The sequence below is a fragment of the Petaurus breviceps genome, unplaced genomic scaffold (assembly GCF_028583685.1).
Source record: "Petaurus breviceps papuanus isolate PSGF00001 unplaced genomic scaffold, PetGlider_PUasm1.0 91133, whole genome shotgun sequence".
Taxonomy (NCBI): Eukaryota; Metazoa; Chordata; class Mammalia; order Diprotodontia; family Petauridae; genus Petaurus; species Petaurus breviceps.
In genome coordinates, this window is record NW_027187419.1 from 4,534,169 (window position 1) to 4,552,511 (window position 18,343).

Sequence of the window (18,343 nt, forward strand, 5' to 3'; positions counted from 1 at the left end):
GTGTGTGTGTATTCTTACAACCCCTCCCACATTGATTGTTACTAATTTTTGTCATTTTTGCCAATTTGTAGGGTGTGAAGTAAAACCTCAGAGTTGTTTATTGTTTTTTTTTTAAAGCAATCTGGGTTAAGTAACTTGCTCAAGGTTACACAGCCAGTTATTTTTGTGTGGGTGCCGAGTATCTGAGGCCAGAACCGATCCCAGGTTTCCCATCTCTGGAGCTGGCACTCTTACTCACTGCGCCATCTCAGAGTTGTTTTGATTTGGATTTCTCTTATTAGTGATTTGGAGCATTTTTAAAAATGTGGATGTGAATACTTTGCAGTTCTTTTGAGAATTGTTTGCTCATATTCTTTGACCACTTATCTACTGGTGAATGGCTATTGGTCTTATGTATATTAATTGTTTATATATGTTGGAGTTTTTGTTGTTGAGTTGTTTCAGTCATGACTGACTTACTTCATGACTTGCCTGAGGTAACACATCCAGTAAGTTTCTGAGGCCAGATTTCAACTCATGCCAAATTCTTATCAGAGAAATTTTATACAAAGATATTTTTTCCCATTCAACTACTTCCTTTCTTACTCTAGATGCATTAATGTTGTCTTATAGAAGCTTTTTCAGTTTCAGGTAATCAGAGTTATCTATTTTAGCTTTTTGTAATTGCCTCTATCTCTTGTTTGGTTAAGGATACATCTCTTACCAATAGCTATGAGAGGGACATGATCTATTCCTCAGATAAATTTTTTAAATAACATGATCTTTAATGTTAAGTTCACTCATACATTTAGAATGTATTATGGGGTGTGGCGTAAGGGGTTAGTCTAAGTCTTTTGCCAGACTACTTTCTAGTTTTCCTAGTAGTTTTTATCAAATAGGGAGTTTTTCCTTGGGTAACTTTATCTTTTCCAGTTTATCAAATACTAGGTTATTAAAGCCCATTGTTTCTCACTCTCCCTTATGTAGTCTATTCTATTGTTCTATCTCTTTATTTTTTTAACCAATACCAGATGGTTTTGATAAATGCTGATTTATAATATGGTATGAGGTCTAGAAGTACTACTCTTCCTTCATTATTATTTCTTTTAATCATATCCATGGATATTCTACATCTTTTGTTTTTCCAAATTAATTTTGCTATTATTTTATCAAGCTCTGTGAAAAATACTCTTGGTAATTTGATTGGCATAGCATTGAAGGGATAAATTCATTTTTATAATACTGGCATTTTTATTATATTGGCACAGCCTAGATAGCTTTGAATATTTCTCCAGCTATGTAGATTATTCTTTAATTCTTCAAGGAATGCTTTGTAATTGAATCTATAAAAGTCTTTAGTGTGCTTTGGGAGATTGATCCCCAGATATTTTGTGCATTTTTTTAATTATTTGGAATGGGGTTTCCCTTTCTATGATTGCTTCTTCTGTTTTGTTATTATTGCATAGTAATACTGTTGATTGTTAAAGATTTATTTTGTAGACTGTGACTTTGCTAAAGCTATTAATCACTTTCAATTACTGTCAATTACTGTCTTTACTGATTGCCTGGGATTTCCCAAGTAATCCATCCTATTATCCACAAACTAGGATAATTTTATTTCCTTTTCATCTTTCTTCTTTTCTTTTATCTCATTGCTATTTCTTGTATTTCCATAATTATAAATTATATCAAATAACAGGTAGGGAGAGTGGGCATCTTTGTTTTATACCTGTATTTATCGGGAAAGATTCTAGTGTATCCTATTGCATATGGTGTTTACTTTTGATTTCAGAGAGATGCATTTTATGATATTAAAAAGGTTTCTTCTATGCCTATATTTTGTAGTTTTTAGCACAAAAATGCCTATATTCTTCTATGCCTATATTTTGTAGTTTTTACTGGGGCAGCTAGGTGGCACAGTGAGTAGAGCACTGGTCCTGAAGTCAGGAGGACCTGAGTTCAAAATAGGCTTCAGACACTTAACACTTACTAGCTGTGTGAAGTCACTTAACCCCAATTGCCCTCCAAAAAGCAAAATGAATAAATAAGTGTTATACTTTGTCAAGGGCTTTTTCTACATCTATTGAGATATTCATGTGGTTTTAGATATTTGGGGTTTTAATATGATTAAAAATTTGATAGAATTCTCTTGTCAATTTATCAGGTTCAGGTTTGGGTTTTTGTTTGTTTGTTTGTAGTTCCTTTACAACTAGATCTATTTTCTTTTACTAGATCAAGTTATTTAAGATCTCTATCTGGTATTCTGATGGATTCAGTATTTTTGAAAATATTTCTCTATTTCTTTTGTGTTCTCAGTGTTCTTAGCCCAATATGTTCTTATTATTCTTTTTATTTCTTCTGTTTCTGCTGTGATTTCACCTTGCTGGTTTGCTATTTTATTGATTTGATTTTCTGCTCTCTTCTTTTTAATCAAATTAGCTAAAGGTGTATCAGTTTTATTCATCTGCTCAAAATACCACTTTTTAGTTTTATTTATCATTTTCATGGGGTTTTTCATTTCTGCTTTTATTTCCTCTCTATTTTTAAACATCTTTTCTTCTGTGTTCTTCTTAGGTTTGTTTATTTGTTGATTCCATAATTTTTAATGCATATTCAATTCATTAATCTTCTCTTTATTTTGCTAATATATGATTATAAGAACATTATTTTCCCCCTCAGGACTGCTTTAGCTGCATTCCAGAAATTTTGGTATATTGTTTCATCATTATAATTTTCTTTTACATAGTTATTCATTGTTTCTATTATTTGCTCTTTGGCCCATTCATTAGTTAAGATTTCATTGTTAAGTCTCAATTTAGGTCTGTATCTTTTGTTTGTGGTCCCTGAACCAATTTCTATTCTTATTGTATTATGGTATGTAAAGGATTATTTATGCCTTTTTATATTTGTTTGCCATATCTCTGTGCCCTTGTACATGGTAAATTTTTGTAGCAATTTCATGCAGTACAAAAAAATATGTATATTCTTTTGCTGTCCTATTTAGAAGATGCCATAAGGCTTTTAACTGTAGTTTCTCAAGAAATTTGTTTCATATTTTTCCTTTTATCTTTCTGTTAGACTTATCTAAAATTGATAGAGGGATATTGAAGTCCCCTGTCACTATTGTGTTGATGTCTATGTTTTCTTGAGGCTCAGATAATTTTTCCTTTGTGAATTTGAATGCATTTGGAACATATAAGTTTATTACTGATATCAGTTTGTTGTCTATGGTTCTTTTCAACACAATATAGTTTCCTTGTTTATCCCTTTTTATTTTTGAATATTTGTTTTTACTTTGGTAGAATGATGACAACTCCTGGTTTTTTTCCCCTTAATTCTCCTGATGCATAGTAATTATTTTTTCTTTATGCATTTTAAATGTTTATTTCGGTTGAGGCTGTGAAACTTCCCTCAGGGGAATAGATGGTAAATATCTGGAGGATTTGCAATATTCTAGCTCATGCTAAAGGTTTATAACTTAGTAGAAAAGTCTTAGATAGTTGCATAAGAGTTTACATGCTCTACCCAGGGTCACATAGCCAGTGTCAGAGGCAGGTTCTGAATTCAAGTCTTCCCCGTAATCCTTTAGCCAGGCTTTTCCTGCTATCTCCATTATGGAGACAGTAAAAATGAGATAAAGTACTCAAAAATTCAATTCAATTTAATAAACATTAATTGCCTTCTATGTGCCATGCACCATGCTAAGTGCTGGGTCAGTTAAACAATTTTATAATTCACTCCCTGAAACATCCCCAATTACTGTTTACTTATGGCTTAGCATGGTTATTTGTTGGATTTCTCCAAAAAAGAAAAGCAAATCTCAGGAATTAAGTGGTTCCTTAGGTTTCAACTGCTCTTCAAATGAACAACGCCCAGGAGGGTGCCCACTATGAAGGGAAAGAGTCAGGTGATTCATTAGAAAGAAGTCTATGGTTTCATGTCTTCCAGCAGGCAGAAACTCAGATTATTCATACCCCTTCTTCAAGATTCCCTTTCATAGGAGTCCCAAAACCACAACCACAGCTGATGCTATGGGGCCTATTTATACCCCAGCCATATGCTCCATGCCTTGGCATGATCCCACCTTTAAAGCTTCCATCTGAGGTACAGAGAATGTTTTTTAAAAGTTGAAGCATTCAGGCATGACATAGGACATGGCTTGGTGGTTCAAGAGAGCAGGAGGAGTAACAGTTCAAGGGAAGACCCTCTGCGTTCCCAGAACTGCCCATTCACAAATGATGAGGAAGCTACAATGGTGCTCTGGGTCTTAACTATCTCAGACAGTGAGGATACAGGCTGAGAAACTGTCTGAGGGCAAGGTCCGGGGTCACAGTCAGAGACTAGTGGTAAGGGGAAAAAAGCAAGAGAAGGAATCATTGCTCCAGGCCCCACATTCCTTATCTGATCTGACACTGACCCATCAGCAGGCCATGAGTGCCAAATCAGACTGAGAAACTATATTATACATGTGCATGTGATTAGAGTTAATTAAAATGCAAAATGAATCAATCAACAAGCATGTATAAATATCTACTTACTTTGTTCTTGGCTCTCTGCTAGGCACAGAGAATGATACAAAGACAAGATGAAATGGTGGAAGCTGAACCTGGAGGCTAATTGGATACATACACATGGACTGTGTCCCTCGACTGCCCAAGTGAGTTCCCACCAGAGGAGCCAACGGAGAGAAGCTCTTCATCTTCAGAGTCTGACTTTCCCCTGAGTGCAGATTGGTGCTGGCTGGGATTATATAAACCACTGGGATGCGTATGGGATTGCCAGTCCTATCCCTCCTCTATAACAAGATCAGGATAATTGGGAACAAAGCACTTCTATTAGTTAAACTGGTTCTAAGCCCCTCCATCTGTAGCCAGGACCTTGTCACCACCAACACATCCCCTGATCACGCTCTCTATGTTTTGGTGGGGTTGATCATCTTTTCTCACAAGTTGTAACAACCAGTCTTTGCCTCTAGACTTGGCGGTTGTTGCTGTTGTTGTTGAATCATTCAGTAGTGTTCTACTTTTGGGGGGACAGTATTGTCCAACAGTATTGACCATACTATTCATGGGGTTTTCTTGGCAAATATACTAGGGTAGTTTACCATTTCCTTCTCCAGTGGAGCCAGTAGATTAAGGTAGACAGAGGTTAAGTGACTTGCCCAAGGTCATACAACAAGAAAGTGTCTAAGGATGAATTTGAATTCAGGTCTTCCTGACTCTAGCCCCAGTACCCTATCCGCTGAGCCACCAGCTACCTCATTCTAGGATTAGGTCAACTCTATAGACTGCTCTGAGTTGACTGGAATATAAATACGTATTGCTTTTCTTAGGATCTAGTGAGTTTTTCTATATAAGGCTGAGTGAGAGTTCCTAATCCCAGAAAATTCCTGAGAAAATCCAGTATAAAGAAAAGAAGAAGGAAACTCATTTCTAGTCTATTGCCTGATTCCCCTTAGGTACTGGTATATAGTAGTTACTGATATTCACTATTGAAAATGTACACACACAGAAATATACACTATATAATATATATAATTATATATGAAATATAATGTAAAAATACATAATATATATTTACACATATATATGTATGTATGTGTATGTGTGTGTATATTAGGTACAATGAACATGCTGCTTGATGGATTAAAAAAATACCTCCAAAGAATGCCAAATGTCCTGGTCCTTTTAGCTATGAGTCACCACATGGCCAGAAGCTGTCTCAAAGCTCCTACATGGTCAGCAGGAAGATAAGAGGGAACATCTGTGCTTGCTTTGTATAACCCATGTTATAGTAAGATCATAAATTGAGCTGAAAGGGACCTTGGAGTCCATCTGGTCCACCTTTATTTAACAGATGAGGAAACTGAGGCCATAACATTCTATACTACTTTTGCACATATATCCCATTTTAGGTCTGCATTATAGTTATTTGTGCACATGTTTTATCACCCCAACTAGATTATAAACTATTTGAGGGAAGGAACTGTGTCATATTTTTCTTAATTTCTCCTCCACTACTTGGTGTAGTATCTTGTACAGAGAAAGAATCTAATAAACGTTCAGTTTGCTGAATTCTGTCAATGAATAAATTCCTGCCTCTGTGTTTTTGTTCCTGCTACTCTGCTCCAACACCTAGAATGCCCTCTCTGTTCCTCCTCACCTATTTTAAATGCTCCAATCTAGCCATCCTTTAAGGCTGGCTAAGTTGGAACTCCTCATGAAGTCATTTAATGATCATTTACTTTAGCAGTTATCTATGTGTCAGGCACTGTGCTTAGTGCTGGGAATATAAAACAAAAGTCAAATAATCCTTGCCTCAATGAGTTTATATTCTAGTGCTAGAGACAACATGTGGGGCAGATAGATACCACAGTAGATAGAGCATTGGGCTTGGGATCAAGAAGACTAATCTTCCTGAGTTCAAATCTGACCTCAGACACTAGCTGTGACCTTGGGCAAGTCACTTAACCTGTCTGCCTCAGTTTTCTCATCTGTAAAATGAGCTGGAAAAGGAAATAGCAAACCACTGTAGCAGCAACCACACTGGTCCTCAGCCTCTGATCCACCTTTCTATTCAATCTTTTTTGGCAGGAACAGCAGTGAGAACCAAGGATTGGAGTCAGCTGGGGGAGGCAAGCGCATTATTTTAATAGAAATTGAGTGCTCGCAGTATGCCTTTCAGACAATTTATCCAGGCCCCATGACCCCAGAGGCAAGCAGCCCATGCCTCACACCTTGCCATTTGGGAAGAGCATAGAAGAGGTTTTATCCACAGCTATAGAAAAAACAAACCTGAGTTTTGACAAATTTAGCTTTGGTGAAATAGAAGAGTATGATTAACCTTGACTATCCATGGGTTTATTTCATTCCCCCCCACAAAGCAGGGAATCCTTTCCTTATCTGTGTAGGCTGGGGAATAGCAATGAGGAATGACCTCAGACTGTTCATTCATGAAACCAGCTTTCTCCAGGGCAGCCTCAATTTCCTCCTGAGTAAAAAGGAGACTGGAGAACTTCTGCTCACCAATCTTGTTTAAAGGCATCAAGAAACACCAAGGATCCTACAGATTTCAATAGGCTACTGAGGTTCTTCAGGACCTGCTGACAGTTGGGAAGGTCTTTACAAGCAACATTCAGGCAAAATGTGGTGAGTAGGCAATCAGCCTGGGGGCAGAGAGATAGGACCCAAAGGCTGGCTTTGGGTTCCATCACACTTCAGGACATACCTGACCTTCTGTCTCAACCTTTCCTCCTCTTCCACCCACTTCTCTCTGAAACAAGCAAAATAACTAATAGAACAAGGGGAGGAGACAGACCTTGTTGCCTCAATCACATAGATGTCTTTCTTTGTCTCTGGAAATGGCAGTGTGCAATCAAAATACTGAGAGAAATAGTGTGCCTCAGTCTGTATTCAAACATCAGTTTTGTCTCTGAAGTGGATGCAATTTTTCACTGTGAGTCCTTTGGGATTATCTTGGATTGTTGTATTACTAAGAATAAATAAGTCCTTCATACTTGATCACCACACAGTGTTGCTATTATGTGTATAACGTTCTGCTCTCTTCACTTTGTATCAGTTCACATAAGTCTTTTCCAGGTTTTTCTTTAATCATCCTGCTTCTCATTTCTTATGGCACAATAACATTCCATTACAGTCATACAGCACAGCTTGTTCGGCCATTCCCCAGTTGATGGGCATCCCCTCAGTTTCCAATTTTTTTGCCATCACAGAAAAAAATTGCTATAAATAGTTTTGCATACATCAATCTCTTTATACATTTCTTTTCATAGCTCAGGCTCCCACTCTTCTCTGTTCTCTGGAATCATTGGAAGGATCTTCCCTTGGATTTTAAATGGGATGGGCATAATCTTCTCAATACTCTTGAAGGCTTGTCATCTGCTCTGAAGAGAATCCTACAATGAAGGCTGACTCACCTTTGTTAGCATGGACAATAAGGACACTCTCTACCCTGCTGCTGGGACATTGAGCATCAATCAGTCACATTCTAGCTATACGCTCAGGTGACTAGCAATGAAAATCTAGTCAAAGAGGGTAAATACTAACATGAGAAAAGATGTTCTGAGTTTAGGTTGGAATTCTTCCATAGAACTGGCATGGGTCCTTCTTTCTTCTGTCCCCTTCTCCCTACCACACTAAGCAGTTTTCCCCAGCTCTGCACTCAGGCATATTCTATACCCTGAAGGGATTTCAGATCTCTTTCTCTCTGGTCATATAGTTGTTTCTGCACTAGTCAATCTCCTTTTTCTTTCATTTTTTTCTACCTATCTCTCTGTGTGACCCCCTTTCTGGGCCTCTGGTTCTCTATTTTTCTCTGAACGTCTCTCTGTTTCTATGGGTATCTCTGGTATCTCCATCTCTGTTTCTTTGTCTCTGTCTCTATCTCTTCCTGTCTGTGTCTCTTCTCTTTTTCTGTCTCTGTCTCTAACTCTCTTCCTGACTTTTTTGACCATTTTATTTGACTCTAAAGGAAATTTTTTGCTTTGGGCAGATATGCTGACCTCCAGGAACCCCAGATATCTGGTAAGCAGGCAGAGGAACAATTACCTGTTCTCCTAGCTCACACATATGTTTCAGGACAGGAGCCCAGTTAAATGCTTCAGGCTCTTTAAGCTACCAGCTGAGGCCCTCCTGGTTCTGATCAGTGTAGTCAGTAGCCACAATTTCTCACAGGACTCACAGGCAGAGAGGAGCTGGTGGATGGTGAGCCCAGTGCCAGTGTCAATCAGTAGTGGTTGATGAGTAAAGTTATAAAAAATTCAACATTCTCCAATTAGTTTTCAAGAACAACTGATTGACATCAGGGAGGATGAAACTTTACTATCTGAATTTCAAGAAAAATCTTCACATAATTGGTGGATGGAATTGAAAAATGAAAATCATTATTGAATAATCATAGCTAAATAAAGCTAACTAGTCAAGAAGCACTTATTATGTGCCAAGCACTGTGCTATGGGCTAGGAATACAAATACAGATGAAAAGATAGACCCTACTCTCGAAGAGCTTACATTCTAATGGCAGGGGAGGGGAGGAGATAGTACATAAAAGGAAATTGAAAAGTGGGGAGAAGAGATAAGTCTAGAGAGTCAGGATTGAACTGGGAAAAGAGAAGAGGTGAACAAGGCTGGCCAGGGTACTGCCACAAAATGGGTGTTTTGGAAGGAACTCACCAATCTAAGTGCCATCGTGCATTTTTTCTATTTAGATCTACCTCTCTTTATGAAGTATATTTTTCAACTATGACAGTCATTAAAACTAAATATTGACATAAACCGAACCAAGAGTCAGACCTTTGAATGTTTGAGTCACAAAGTATTAAGCTAAAATTTTTGAGAATGTCACCCTTGACTCAAAGGGCCGATTATATGGGACTCTGGAATCATTGGTGCAGGTTGCGTAATCAATGCCGTGAATCTATGTGAGGGATGGGCCTGAGTTAGTGAAAGGAGAAAAGAAAAAAGATCTTGAACTCTTTTGGCTTCTAGCTTTGATAGAGAAATTGCTCGATTCCAATTTCTCTTCAAGTCCATAAAGAGAAAAAGATTCTGGGAGGAAGCTGATTTGAAAGGAGTCAGCAGTCTCTAGCATGCATGTCCCTATCCCCAGCTTGCTACACTGAAACTGGGGGATTTCTCTTGTGTGAGATTCTCTGCCTCTGTTTGTCTGTCTCTCTCTCTGTGCATGTGTGTGTGTATGTGTGTGTGTGTGTGTGTGTGTGTCCTCTCTTGCTCTGTGTATTTTCTATTATATATTCTGTGTATACTTTCTTTAACTTCTGTTTTGCTACTGACTTGGACAAATGGATTTATTTGCTATTTGTATTCACTGAAGGGTGTCAAACCTTGGGGCCCCCCTTCCCCATTAAGAACTAGCAATCAGGAGTTTAGCTCAAATCTAGAAATTACAACCCCTAGACTAATAATATTTAAGAGAGCAGACAGAATTCTAGCCCAGTACCTCCTCTCTCTGAGAAGAGTAAAGTGGCCATACTCTGACTCCAACATCCTGCTTTCCTTCCTGGCAGAAATTAAAGTCTCTCTTGGAGAATGGTGGGAGAGTTGATGCTTGAGATGTCTATTCTTGCTTCCCTGTGAGTCACCTTTAGATAGACCCTTTTGGAAGTACATAATCTTCTTCAGTGAAACAAAATATTATCATCATGTCACATCATGTCTTACAAAAATAAAGAAGTGAAGGAGAAATAAAATATAACTATTTAAAGACACAGTATAAATCAGATGTTCTCATCCACTATTCTAAAAATTATTTGTTCCCCTTGGGTGACACTTGAAGCTTTGTCTAAAGAGTCCTTCCTTCCTTCCCTTTTTACAAATTAATTAATTTACTTTTAGTTTGCAACATTCACTTCCCTAAGTTTTAAGTTTTCTCCACCTTCCTACCCCCCACCTTCCTCGAGATGGCCTGCAATCTGATACAGGCTTTACATATACATTCTTATTAAACATATTTTCACATTAGTCGTGTTGTATAGGATAATTAGAATGTATGGGAGGAACCATGAGAAGGAAAAAACAAAATAAAACAAAAAAAGGGCAAATAGTATGCTTCAATCTGCATTCAGACTTCATATTTCTTTGGATGTGGATGGCATTTTCTCTAAAGAGTTATTTCAACTCTACTATCTTAGATCAAATGGACTTCTTTAACAATTGTAAAATTATTTGGCTACCTCCTCTTCTTTCCTGCCCTTGCACAGGGGATATATTTTTATTCCTTAAAAAAAAAAGAACCCTAACAGCTGCATGGTATATTGTCCCAGAAATACCACTCCCTTTTCCCTGGTCTGAGTCCCCCCTTCATTATCTCTACCTTCTCTGTAAAATGCTTTAATCATCTATCCTAAATTACTACACAATGCTGCTAATTGACTATGTACTCTAAATGGGCTTGAAAATCTATAAAAACTGAATCTGTACTCTAGAAATCTGAAGCTGTTACCAGCCCAAACAGTCTTCCTCAGCATGCCAATAAATCTTATTCTTTTCAGTTTGGCCACTCAAGTTATTTGAACTCCCAACTAGCAGTTCTAGTCAGTGGGTGAGATTTTCCCTGGGTTCTCCAAGAGCCCAGGCTGAGAAATTCCCCACCAATTTGATGTCGAAAGTAGGATGACTGGGACACCCTAGAAAAGTTTCTGAGTTCCCTGCCACCCAGAATAGCTAGAGTACACAAGGTAAGATTTTACCCAGAAAGCCTCCTGTGCTGATTGGTTCTTTTCTTCCACTCTGAACGTGTGGTAAAAATCATTTTTTCTTTAAATTTGTCCACAAAAAGCCAAACTGAAAACAGGGTAGACCCTTAGTAACTCAAAAAATGTTATTTTCTCTGGTTACAAATCACGTTTTACCCTATAACTTTCTTTGCATCAGGATGCTTCTTAAATTCTAGAAACCATTGATCAAGGCTCTGTCTAGTCTCTAAAGACTTATCTTAGGGATAATATGGGTTAGATACATGAGCCTGGTGTCTTGCTGGGTGGACCTCCTCATTCTCTGCTGATACTCAGTCTGGATATAAGGTCTTGCCCTGAATCTCTCACCCCTTGGCTTCTTCTTTCACCATCCGCCCCCTCCCCCCATTATAATTAGGTGGCTGGTCATTTTGATTATGAGAGTGTACATATTCTGCCAGCGACTTGAGTGAAAGAATAAATCTGGGAGCCCAGAGGGGAGCCCGAGGATAACCTCTCCCTTGTCTATGCAAATGTTACAGAGTCTGATGGGAGACTGGTGGATAGCTCTCCTCCCAGTTGGGCGCTATCTTAAAATCCCACTATTGTGTAGCCCTTGTGAATAGTCGTTTCTGATTCAGTTTGTGGTTAGTTTAAATCAGGAAAATTACAGTCTTCTCATTTTGGAGTCAAAACCCTAGTATAAATTAATAAGATCTTTTCCCAATCCACTTTAAGCTGATTCCCAGATTAGACTGGGTCTTCTTAGTTATGATCATTATAAGATGGCCTCTGGTGAATAGAGTACAGGGCCTGAAGTTGGGAAGACCTGAGTTCAAATCCAACTCATACATTTACTAGGTCTCTTACCCAGGGCAAGTCACTTAACCCTGTGTGTCTCAAGTTTCCTCACCTATAAAATGAGCTGGAGAAGGAAATGACAAACCATTCTAGTATCTTTGCCAAGAAAACCCCAAATTAGGTCAGGAAGAGTCAGACACAATGACTGAAAAATAACAAGATGGCCTTTCTGTCAAAGGTCTCAAAAATAATAGTTAAACAAAGTAAGAAAAATCCTTGGTACTCTACTGGCAAAAATGATTAAAATTTGTAAACTGGCCAAGAAGACTTCCTAAAGAATTTTCTTCTAAAGGACTTGATTTTTCTTTGAATATCTGTGAATTAAGGCAACTGTCTCTATTCATAAATTCATTCATAAATGCCTGTGGTACTCCCTGAAAAGGAAATTTAGAACTATAGTAAATGATTTTTTCCCTTAGTCTCTAAGGAAAGAGAGAGCAAGGCTGTGTTTTTATTTGTTTGTTTTATGTTATGTAGAGGATGTGCTTTGAGCATTGTCTGTTTGTATTCTGTGTCCTGGTAAATCGAGCCATCTTTTTTCCCTGTGGTTTGATCAGCCAAGAGAAAAAGAATGAGAATTTCTTTGTCCAAAGTTTCAGAGCTTTCAAAGAATATAGTCTCATCTGGATGTTGTTAATTCTGGTCAAATTGGCAATGGAGAGAAAGACAGAAATGACACAGAGAGACAGAGACAGATGGAGATAGAGATAGAGGGGAGAGAGATAGAGAGACAGAGACAGAGAGAAGATAGGAGATCCTTTTTTTCCTTTGAGAAATTTATGGCATTAGAACTAAGGAGAGACTAATTTATGATTGAATTGTAATCTATTTAGTATGAATCTCAAAATAATGATGGGACTTTGGTTTGAACATTTGTATATATGCAAATTATCTTATGGAGTTGTAGCTCGCTAGAATTGTTGAAAGTATAGACTTTTGGAGCGGCTAGGTGGTGCAGTGAATAGAGCACTGGCCCTGGAGTCAAGAGGACCTGAGTTCAGATGTGGTCTCCGACTCTTGACGTTGTGTGACGTTGGGCAAATCACTTAACCCCAATTGCCCTGCCTTCCCCCTCCAAAAAAAAAGTATAGACTTTGCATACACACGTAAGATCCCTTTCTTACTCTCTCTCTTCCCTTGAGAGGGAAAAATTTTATTGACTTGACATTAAGGGAGGAAAGTGATTTTACCACTTGAGAAAGCTCAATGCTTAAACAGAACTAAAGCCAGTTTAAAAGCCCTATACCAAGTACAAAAGCTCAATGATATCAAGGGAATCGATGAAAAAAATGCGAAAGAAGGTAGTCTAGTCATACCAAATCTCAAATTATATTAGAAAGTGGTAATTATCAGAACAATTTGGTATTGACCAAGAAATAGAGTGGTGGATCAATGGCATAGATTAGATACAAATTACATTATAGTAAATGACCTCAGTAATCTAGTATATAATTAACCCCAAGATCCAAGATTTTGGAACAAAAATTCACTATTTGACAAAAAATTCTTGTAAAACTGGAAAACAGTATGGCAGAAACTAGGTATAGACCAATATCTCATACCATATGCCAAGATAAGGTCAAAAGGAGGACATGATTTATACCTAAAGAGTGATACCATAAGCAGATTAAAAGAGCATGGAATCGTTTATCTGTTAGATTTATGTATGAGGGAAGAATTTAGGACTAAAGAAGATATAGGAAGCATTACAAAATATAAAATGGGTAATTCTGATTATATAAAATTTAAAAGATATCTATAGTCATATAAAAATGTTCTAAATTGACTATTGATCAGAGAAATGCAAATTAAAACAATTCTGAGGTACCACCTCATAACTATCAGATGGGCTAATATGACAAAAAAGGAAAATGTCGGATATTGGAGGGGATGTGGGAAAACTGGGACACAATGCATTGTTGGTGGAGTTGTGAACTAATCCAGCAGTTCTGGAGAGCAATTTTGAACTATGCCAAAAGGGCTATAAAACTGTACATACCCTTTGATTCAGCAATACCACTGCTAGTACTATATCCTGAAGACATCCCAAAAAGTGAAAAGGACCTATTTGTATAAAAATATTTATAGCAGTTCTTTTTATGGTGGCTAAGAATTAGAAATCAAAGTGCTGTCATCAGTTGGAGAATGGCTAAAAAGCTGTGGTATATGATTGTAATGAATGTTCTTGTGCTATAAGAAATGACAAGAAGGATGATTTCAGAAAAACCTGGAAAGACTGACATTAACTGATTTCTAGTGAAGTGAAGAGAATCAGGAGAATGTTGTACACAGTAACAGAAATATTGTTTGATGGAGAATTGCGAATGACTTAGCTACTCTCAACAATACAATGATCCAAGACAATCCCAAAGGACTAATGATGAAAAATACTATCCCCTCTCGGGGAGGGGGGAAGTGAGGGAGGAAAGGAGGGAGCGATAGAATGTGGAACCCAAAACTTTAAGTTAAAATGTTAAAAAAAATTGGGGAAAAAATTTCTGTGCCCAGTAACTCCAAAAATGGATGGATAAAAAAGGTTTGGTTTTTTTTTTTTTTTGAGTTTGAAATTTATCTGGTACTTAAGACCACCTAGCATAGGTATTGTTTTCTTAACTCTTCTCTCCAGTTTGGAAAAAAAGGGGGTTGTTTAAATAAAAACAATAATAATAGTAATTTAGGAATAAGCAAAATTTCATCTTGACATGGGCTTCAGTGAATGATTTATCAGAATGTAATTGCCTAGGTAAATTAGAAGCTAAATCACTTAAAATAAATTAAAATAAACTATACATTTGCAAATTCTTAAGTAGGAAACTAGATTGGACAAAATGAGAAACAGTCCGTAAACCTTGAAATTTCAGTTCTAATCAGAAAAGAGCAAAGTTTTGTAATGAATTTGAGATGAATAAGGGCATTTTGCTATTTTGAAAAAGAGATTCAATGAAGTAAAAGGAAATTAGTTCTGAAGATAGTTTGGGACAAGATTTAGAAGCAGAGAGATAAAGGATTAAAAAATTAAAAGTATTAGAAAGAAAGTGGAATATTGAAGCATTATGTAAAGAGAAGTACAACTCTGTGATTTTTAAGGCTCAGTTGGGGTGATCAGAGACAAAAAGAAAAGAGGAAGAATTAAAAGAAATGAGAGATAGTTTACATTGAAAACTTGAAACTCAATTAAAAGACAATCAAAAGCACATAAAGTTACTCCCAAAAGTAGAAAAAAGTCTAAATGCAATTAATTTTGATTCCCTAACAGCAAGAAGTAGAACTAGGGTTTCTTTTTTTCATCCAAATAGGGATAACTTGACACTTTTTAGAATCTCTTGTATGGGCCAAGAGGGAAGCACAGGATTTCAGAAAGTATTGCAGAAAGTTTAAGGAGGTTTTAGACTCAATTGACAGCCAAAAAAAGGTGATTTATTTATTTTGTGTGTGTGATTTATTTAAAATAAAATTATTTCGTCTTTATGTTATCCTTTTAAAGTCATTACTTTTGTGTGAATCTTATAACATATACAATTGGTACTGCAGTAACACGAAGTTTGTAAATATGTAAATGTACACATATATGTAATTTATAAATATATATTTTTATTTCACATACAAAATTTTAAAAATAATAGCATTTAGGTAGTACTTTAAGTTGCAAAGCTCTGTACAAATATTATCTCATTTTATACTCACAAGAACCCTACATGCTATGAAAGAAATGTACAGCCACAGAAGGTCAGAGACTACTGATCTCAAGAACAATGCCTATGGGTCCAAATACATTTTCTAGAATGCACTGACACAGGGAGATTCAGGTTACATGGCCAATGCTATTTGGAGAGGTTTGTTTTCCATTTCTGGGAAAAAAAAGAAAGCTATGATTTAAGATGTGGAATGCATTTCAGGGCATTTATTAATCTCTAATAGGGCCTTTACTTCTGTAGAGAAAGTGGTATTAATACTAAAATAACATGTTACAGTGATATATTTGCTTTGCTTGTAAGAAATCTCTCAGTTCTCTGTCTTATCTCTTCACTGGAGACTTAAAAGAATAAGGTTGTTGGGCAGCTAGGTGGCTCAGTGAGGAAAGTGCCAGCCCTGGAGTCAGGAGGACCCAAGTTCAGTTCTGGCCTCAGACACTTAATACCCACACACACACACACACACACACACACACACACACACAAACTAACCATGTAACCTTGGGCAAGTTACTTAACCCCAATTGCCCTCCAAAAGGCAAAAAAAAGAATAAGGTTGTGTATAAGAATGGTGTGTTAGTATCCTGAGAGAAAGCATTTAAAACCAGCCTACATTCATTTGAACTTAGAGCATCTCTGGAGCTGTTTTCTTAAACATAACTGTAACTAAGGCAAAGCAATCAAGCCTTTGTCTTACGGCATCAACATTTAAAGAGCTCTGACAACATTTGTAGTTCTTCAGTATCTCAACCAAGGTACATGCTTAGTTGGCATGAATACATAGCTAAAATAGGAAGGTACCATATGGTACACTTAGTCCTCCTGCTGTCACGTATCCCAGAGGAGTTCTGTCCTGGACTAATTTCATTTTATGCCTCCTTTCCCCTGTGGCCTCCCTAGCATTGGTCCCTTGACATCTCAGTATCTCTACTTCTTCCCTCCAGCTCCCAAAATAAATCAAGGGTATAATATATGCTGCTTGTTCTGGATGCAAAAATTTTAAGTTAAATTCTTTCTTTGAGAAGATCAACAGGTGGGAAGGACACATCAGAGAAAAGCTGAGACAAACACAAAGGACTATTTTAATCACCCCATGCTTCTAGTGCCTGTCTGTCTCCTACTTAATGCCAAACAGAGTCTCAGGGCTCAGGAAAGCCAGGCAGCTCAATGTAGTTTCTATTTCAGTTTGAGGAGGCCAAAGAATATAACTGCCTGTTTTGGAATTGCTCATTATGATATGTAGCTAGAAATTACTTAAAGAAAAGTTAATGGGTAAGGATAAAAGACTATCCTTTGGAGAAAGATGTCCCAAAGTCTGCTCTGATATTAGTGGCCATTTATGCATGAAGTTCATCAATTAAATGTTAGGATAAATCTAAAGAGCACACTTGACAGCTAAGTTCAAAAATGAATATGGCAGGGTAGGTTGATCAATCTGTCATATGGAAGAGACTGGGCAACCTGCTCCTAGAAAGGCATGATGCCATATAACAGAAGACTTTACTTACTGAGTTAAAACATTCACAGACATTCTTTAATTGGTTCAAGTCTGTTAACTATGTGATTAAGAGGCAGATGCATAGGCAGAATTGTGGTGCATTCAAAACTCATTAGTCATCCTGGGTCAGTCCTTTAGTCTGTTTTTGTTTGTGTTTTCCTCCAGAAGACAATGATTTAAGGGTCCTCTCTATCCTATCAAAAGCCAACATATAGCCCATGAGTACAAATGTTTATTCTTTGCCTCTTTTCATTTATTCTTCCCTGTTTTAAGTGAAAGAGACTTGAAATGTCTATGATCTTGTGATCTTTGAAAGGTCAGAAAAGATAGTCACCAGCATCTGGAGGGTTGTAGCCCATGCATGTATTTTCCAGAAGCCAAATAGTGAGGAAAATCCTAAGGAATCAGCAAAGATATTCAATGAGATAATTAATAACATCAGCAAAGTTGCAGTCTATAGAATTATCATTAATATTAGGACAACATATGCATTTAAAATTTATTGTGGAATATGGCATAAGGCGTTGGTCTGAGCCTAATTTTTGTCAGACTGTTTTGCAGTTTTTGCAGCAATTTTTATTATATAAGGAGTTCTTTTCTAAGTAATCAATGTCTTCTGCTCCAAAAACACTGTTAGTGAATTCTAGCATTTCTGATTCCCCCTCTTCTAGTCCATTACTTTGATTTACTTCTTTATTTCTTTTTTTTTAACAAATACAAAACGGTTTTGATGACAGCTACTTTATAATACAGTTTGAGGTTTAGAAGTGCTATTCTTTCTTCATCCCTACTTTTCTAATATTTCCCTTTGTAGTCTACAGTTTTTGTTTCTTGAAATAGATGTTATTATTTTATCAAGTTCTATAAAGTATCCCTTTGATTATTTGATTGGCATAGCAATAAAACTGTAAATTAACTTTGGTAGTATTGTCATTTTAAATATACTGTTATGGTCCAGCATTGAGCACTAAATATTCCTCCAACTATTTAAGTTATTCTTTATTTCTTTAAGGAGCACTTTGAAATTGATTTTATACAAATATTGTATCTGCTTTGATAGAATGATTCCCAAATAGTTTATGCATTTTGTAGTTATTTGGA

General features: G+C 36.8%; 1 pseudogene; it reads right to left on the bottom strand.

The window, feature by feature from the left end:
• Nucleotides 1–6,789: 6,789 nt before the first annotated feature.
• LOC138154810 (nicotinamide N-methyltransferase-like) lies at nucleotides 6,790–9,185 on the bottom strand (annotated as a pseudogene).
• Between the last annotated feature and the right edge of the window lie 9,158 nt (nucleotides 9,186–18,343).